The sequence below is a fragment of the Sorex fumeus genome, unplaced genomic scaffold, assembly GCF_029834395.1.
Source record: "Sorex fumeus unplaced genomic scaffold, SorFum_2.1 ptg000035l, whole genome shotgun sequence".
NCBI lineage: Eukaryota > Metazoa > Chordata > Mammalia > Eulipotyphla > Soricidae > Sorex > Sorex fumeus.
In genome coordinates, this window is record NW_026606092.1 from 3565649 (window position 1) to 3572986 (window position 7338).

At 40.2% G+C, this 7338-nt stretch overlaps 1 pseudogene; it reads right to left on the reverse strand.

Moving 5' to 3' along the window:
- Window positions 1-724: 724 nt before the first annotated feature.
- On the reverse strand, window positions 725-5422 carry LOC130026834 (heterogeneous nuclear ribonucleoprotein A3-like; annotated as a pseudogene).
- Window positions 5423-7338: the final 1916 nt, after the last annotated feature.

Genomic DNA, 7338 nt, shown 5'->3' on the forward strand with positions numbered 1-7338 from the left:
AAGTTAAATCTTATTGCTATTAAATTCACAAATATGCTAATTTTGTGAATTTATATACCCAATCCTATTTATCTAAAACACACATTGCAAACATACAAATATATATTCTCTCCACATCTCAGCGCCCATACAATTTGTGGTTTGGAAATGGGGGAACAGATTCCCCTAAAACTGCAAGCCAGCAGGTGTTTCTTTACAGTTAACTTTAGCAAAATTTATACAAAATAGTAATGGACAATGGTCTTCTTTACTTGTTAACATAAAAGGAAACACCTCCAAAACTGCATTTTGTTAAAGTTTCTGTACTAAAATGTAGAAAAACTGAACTACACAAGTTTTGAAAAGTTAAAAATTCCTTAATTTTTTATTTCTGGTACCATTACCACAATTTATAGGGCAGTATACCTGAGGTAATGAAAAGAAAAATAAAATGGCAAAGCTAAAACAGATAAAAGACCTCAGGAATATACGGCTAATTGATCTTACATTGCATTAATCAATAGCTGCACTTTTGCAAACTCTGGCTATGGCAGTCCTGAACAAGAAGGGTTTTCTGTTTAAGCTGCAGTAACATTTCTGACTATGGATCATCGCTCCTTCTGTGGCAGATTTTTACATTTCCTCTAATGGATTTGGGACGACTGTCTCAAAGTAACCTGCAGCTTTCTGGACAACTCCTTGCTTTCTCTCCTGCTAAGAACTGTGGCCCTTTTCTGCTGAGTTTTCAGAACCTTCTGCTAACATAGCCACCACTTTCAGCATCAGAACCAAAACCACTACCATAGGGACTGCCCGAGCTTCTTTCACCAAAATGCCCCCTTTCATGCGTCCATAATTTGATTGCTGTTGTACACTATAATTTCCAAAATCATTATATTTCCCCACCACCACCACAGTTACTACAGCCAAAAGTTCCTCCTCCATTGTAATCATCATATCCTCCACGACCTCCACCATATCCACCACCTTGTTTTCCGTATCCTGGTCCTCCATCATCATAACCTCCTCTACTACTATAACCAGGACCTCCAACATAATTGCCACCATCACCTCCAAATCCATTATATCCACCATATCCTCTTCCATAACTAACTCTGCTGCCACCACCCCTACAACCACAGCCTCCTCTTCCACAAAAGTTGCACCATAGTCAAAGTGTCCTCCACCATCTCCAAAATTGCCTCCATGACCCCAAAATTTGCCAGATCCACCTCCACGACCTCGTTGAGATACAGCAGACTGCCTTTCTTATTTAGAAAGGGCCTTTTTCACTTCACAGTTATGCCCATTAATAGTGTGGTATTGATGAACAACAATTATATGAAATGTATCATCACTTGATCACTTGACATCCTGTTACTCATCGATTTGCTCGAGCAGATGCAAGTAACGTCTCCATTCATCCCTGTCACGTCCTAGTATAGTCCAATGGTGTTTGCTCATTCAAGGAACACAAAGAGCCTTAAACCAATTGTTCAGGGTCTTGAGGAAGAACAATGACCATCTCGTAAGTGGGCGGCCACGCGATCTTTGACGTCCTGGGGAATCCAGTCGGTAGTGGCTCTATTCCAGCGGTCATCTCCAAATCTCATTATGTGTGCAGCCCATTTGATTTTCGATGCTTTGGCAAATGAGACAGCGTCCCTAAGTCTTGATCGTAGATGAAGGTCGGAACTCTGGATTCTTTCTTTCATTTGAGTGAAGCGTGATACTCCAAGCATAGCTCTTTCAATTCCTCTTTGGGAGAGCTGAATAGTGCTCTCATCCTGTTTTCATAGGGCCCAAGTCTCTGAGGCGTATGTTGATGCAGGAAAAACAGTGGAATTGAAGAGATGTGCCCAGAGCCAGAGGTTCTTCTCCTCTTAGCTATTTCTTCAATGCTCTTGAAGGCATTCCAAGCCACTCTCTTCCTCCTGTGCAATTCAGGTGCCAGATCATTCATCATGTTGACTTCTCAACATAAGTACACATAACTGCTGCATTCGGAGATATTCCTTCCATTGAGAGATAATGGAAAGTCAGGAACAAGACCATTTCTCATAAACATAGTCTTTGTGAGAATCACCTGTAGTCTGGCCTTTCCACACCCATGGTCGAAGTCGGCCAGCATTTGTGATGCTTTACTAATGATTGGTGTTATCAGAAAGATATCATCAGTGAAGCAGAGGTGATGTAGTTGCCAATCGTCTATCTTCACTCCCATTCCTTCCAATTCCAGTCATCACATGACATTCTCGAGGGGGGCACTCAAGAGTTTCGGTGAAATGGTATCAACCTTCCATTACCCACTCTTGGCATCAGTGATCACCTCCATGTAGAATGGTGAGATCCTGGTAGTGAATCCGTAATACAGCTCACGGATTTGAATGCTCTGTTTGTCTAGGGCTTTGATGACTCCTTCCATATCAACAGAATCAAAGGCCTTTTTTAAATCAATGAACATTAGACAGAGAGGCATCTTGAATTCACGAGAAACCTCAATGAGCTTGGCTATCGTGTGGATATAGTCGATTGTGCTGAATCCTTTACAGAAACCGGATTGCTCGCATGGTTGTCCTTCATCTAGTATTCTGCCAATCCTATTCAGGATGACTTGAGTGAAAAGCATGTAGAAGACAGTCAACAGGCAGATCGGGCGATAGTTGCCAATGTTGTGAATGTCTCCCTTCTTGTACAGTAGTACAGTCCTGCCGGAACCTTGCATTCAGACAGGTAGTGTGTGAAGAGCCAAGCTAGTGTATTGATGAGTAGGTGAAAGTGGCTATCGAAGAGATCCGATTAGAAGTTATGGATAATCTTCTCCATTGCCCTTCTGGAAGATGTGATACATCCATTTGAACATCGGAGGGCAGTCATCTAGGTCTTGTACTTTGCAAAGGACAGGCGGGAATCACGAATGCTTTTCCCGGCTTCTGTTGCATCTGCCAACATTGATGCTCTTCTATCTTTGAGGTCTTCCTTTATCGCTTCTCTGCACTGCTTTGCGAGCATGGACATTTGCTTGCGGTTGCTTGAGCCTTGCAGCAAGCCACATTAGAAAATGAGCTCGAGAGTTTTTGGAAGATGGGCATATTTTTGTGGCCATCTCTCTCTAGGCGTTCCTTTCACAATCACTGAGGTGCTGAACCAGTTGATCATATTCTTTGTCAATGTTGTCAATGAGAGCATCTTCCCATGTTGCCACAATAGTGTCAAAGAGTTCCCAGTTGGTGGTTGTTCTGGGAGTTCTCTTCTTAAACTTTGCAGCCCTTTCTCCCCACTTCATGAAGTAGAATTTTGCATGAAGGAGACAGTGGTCCGATTCTGTTTGGAATTTGGGGACAATAGTGTGACATCGATCAGAGAAAACCATCAATTGAATACAATGTGGTCAGTTTCATTGTGCAAGCATTCACCAGGAGACTCCCATGTCCAACATTTTGATTTCGCCTTCTGAAATTGAAATTTTGAGTTACCATTGATGGTCTTGTTCGACATGATGAACTCAGACACATCTCTCACCCTATTCATTCCATTCTAGGCCATGGGTCCTGATGTGGTGTTCTTCGGCTGATCTCATTCCTATCTTGGCATTAAAATCAGACAATGATCTTGTACAAGTTGTAGTCTTCTTTATAGAACTTCTCCAGTTCCATGTAGAACTGCGCAATTTCTCCTTAATCATAATTGGATTTTGGTGCGTGGACGACGAAGACAGAAACTGCAGGCAGTAGGCTACATCTTTTCAACTGTAATCATCCGATTAGGGTTGTTAGGCATTCGAATAAATCAATGCTCATGGCTGCGTTCGTGTTGACAAGGACACTGACACCACCGACGCCTTTTTTGTCCCATGTTCTGAGGAACAGTTCTTCTCCAGTGTCGAAAAAGGCATGATGCGATTGATGCCTTCTCGTCATCAGTCATACCAATGTTGTCATACTTGATCTTCCGTGCATGTACCATCAGGTCCTCGACTGATGCATTTAATACCAGCGTATGTGCATTGAAAGTACAGACAGTCATTTTTGTCCTTTTTCATTTTGGCAACCTAGTTTGGCCTTGAGATATTATCAGCCTCTCCTTCCTCATCCTTTCTAACATTTCCATCTTTCAGAATCAGGGGAATGAGAGCCATTGTATTTACTTATTTGGGCATATCGAATATGCCATGGATAGCTTACCATGCTCTGCTGTGTGGGCGGGATATTCGTGGTAGCTTGCCAGGCTCTCCGAGAGGGAGAGTCTTTTAGGGTGGCCTCTAATCGCCCTTTCAGGTGAACCCTATCAAATATGGTTGTTGTAATCTTGTATTAAGTGTCTTATGATGTGTCATGCAGCCGTTTTGTAGCTGTGCAGTCCAGAAAGCCTCTGGAGCATGGTGGCAGCTGGGTAGTAGAGGTAGTGGAGGTAGTGGAGGTCTGCTGATGAGGTATTTATCTGGTACTGGAAGGTTGGTTTTCTGCGTATAATCCCTGGGTCGCTGGAAGTTGTTGGAGCAGACAGGGCAGGGAAGATTGGGGCTTCTGATTTCCATCCCTTGGTCACCAGAGATTGGTGGGAGCAGGCAGAGGTTCTCTGTTCCTGGAGTCCAAAATCACAGAGTTCTGCTTACCTGGTTCTGTGGGGCTTCACTTGTGCGTGAGCCTCAGCCGAAGTTTCTAGAAAGTGTCCTGGAGTGTGGCAGCAGCTGGGTAGTGGACGTAGTGGAGCCACTCTTTGTTGTTTTCAGGAACTATTTTTTTTTTAGTGGGAAAGAAATAGCACTAATATTGAAAAAAATATGTGCGTGGAGGTTTCATTTTGTGAATATTCAATTTTATTTGGGGGAGTGCAGTAAGAATTCAGACCTTGACCAAGAGAGATCAGTATACAGTTATATATTTGTGCTCATCCAGGGAAATGACTTGAAAACTGTATAATGATCATCATCAAAATTTACAAAAGCAAATCCTCTCTTTTTCCCACTCTGCCTGTCTTTCATAACTTCCATGGTTTCAATTTTGCCATAATTTCTAAAGTAGTCTCTCAAATTATATTCCTCTGTATCTTGTTTAATACCACCAACAAAAATTTTCTTCGCTGTTAGATGGGCACCGGACTTCACAGAAATCTATCTAGAAACAGCTCTTTTGGGTTCCACTACATGCCAATCAACCTTATATGGTTGAGCACACATAGCAGTATCCACCTCTTCAACACATGAGTAAGTCACAAAACCAAAGCCTCTGGAAGTTCTTTTTTTTGGGGGAGGGGTTTCTCTCATCACCACACAATCTGTAAGTGTGCCCCATTTAGCAAAATGTTCTCTTAAGCTATCATCTGTAGTTTCAAAGCACAAACCTCCAATAAACAGTTTTCTCAGCTGCTCTTGCTCCTTTAGATCATGACTCTCCTCCCCCCGGTGGGGGTGGCAAAGGCCTCCATTTTGAGTTATATGCATTTTTATTTGTGTGTTTGTTTGTTTTTTAATTCTAACTTTTTTATTATTAATTTTTATTAGTGAAACACCATGAGGTACAGTTGTAGACTTACAGATTTTTGTGCTTGGGTTTCAATTGAGTTATATGCATTTTTAATAGTTTGTCAATTCCTTAAAATGAAGACTACTCAAATTTTAAGATTATGTTCAATCCATGAATCAATTTGAGAAGCATCAATAAATGTGGAGTAATAAGGATATTATCTTAATAAGAACAGAATGCCAAAACCACTTTGGAAACAAGTTATTTATTTTATAAAGTTATAAAATAAATATTTTATAACTTTTTTATTTTAGAAAGTTAACCGTGCACTTACCCTGTAACTATGCAGCTTTACTCAAAGTGTTTACCCAAGAGCGAAGGAAACATCTTTTAAAACCAATATTTTAATATGAATGTTCTTGTCTGCTTTATTCACAAAAGACATAAAGTAGAAATAAATCAAAATATGTATGAGTTAGTAAATGCATAGATAAAATTTGATAGCCATATAATAAAATACTATTCAGCACCTAAAAGACGCAGGTTATTGATATATGCAGTACAGGTTAATACTAGACACAATGTGCTAAATAATTTAAATCAAACTTGAAAGCCTAGTTTTCCTATAAAATATGTTTTATGTATACTTATACATTGTATACTATATTTATATAAGTTCTTAAAAAACAAAACTGTAATAGCAAAATGGATTACAGGATAATGTGAATGCAGTGGCAGGAAAATAATTTATTTAAAATTCATATTCAATATTCACCCTAATTTTGTAGGTGAATGATATTTTTATAACTTGGTTACATTTTCACACATATTTTTCCACAATTATATAGGTATAATTGTTCATTTTTTATTATCTAGAAATTAAAACTAAAAGAATAACAAAATTGTGCATTACTACAAAAATTTTAGCGATATTTTAATATAATCAAGACTGAGAGCGATAGCACAGCGGTAGGGCATTCGCCTTACAAGCGGCCAACATGGCTGACCCAAGTTCGATTCCTCCGCCCCTCTCAGAGAGCCCGGCAAGCTACCGAGAGTATTCGATATGCCAAACACAGTAACAACAAAGTCTCCAATGGAGATGTTACTGGGCCCGCTCGAGCAAATCGACGATCAACGGGAGGGCCTTTACCTTTACCTTTACCTTTACCTTTTTTACCTTTACCAAGACTGAGAAATTTCCATTAGACTCTACCCTTACAATTTTTCTTCCTTATTTATAGTAGATTAGCTGTTTTACATAACCCAACCACTAGAGCAGAAAATTCAATCATGAATTAAAATTGCAAGAGAAATTTAGATAGCTAGGAAGTATTGATAAAACTTATAATCTGCAGAACAGGAGAGATATCTCAAAGAAGCAGAGGGCAATGCTCTGTATGCTTTAGACCTGGGTTTACTCCCCAGTATGACTTGGACCCTTTAGGACTACCAGGATTTAGCAGAGATGTAGGAAAGAATATCCCTGTGAGCTTCACCCCAGTGTGTCCCCAAAACGCAACAACAATCTTGTGTGAATATAATGTTTAAGAATATTGGGTAGGAGCTATAGTATGGTGCTTGTCTTGCACACTATTGATCCAAATTTAACCCCTGGCACCATATATGTTACCCAGACCCTGAAAGAAGTGACCCCTTAATTCAGAATCAGGAGTAACCCCTGAGCAACACCAAGTGTGGCACAAAAATAAAAAAAAATAATTATCTTTCTGGGTCAGAGAGATAGATTAATAGGCTGAACACACAATTTGCACTTGGTTAGGAAAGGGTTTGATTCCTATGGTCCCCCAAGCATCATGATAACTGGGAGCTAAATCCAGAATACAGAGTAGGGAGCAGCTTCTGAGTAACAGTAGGTGTGGCCAACAAATTA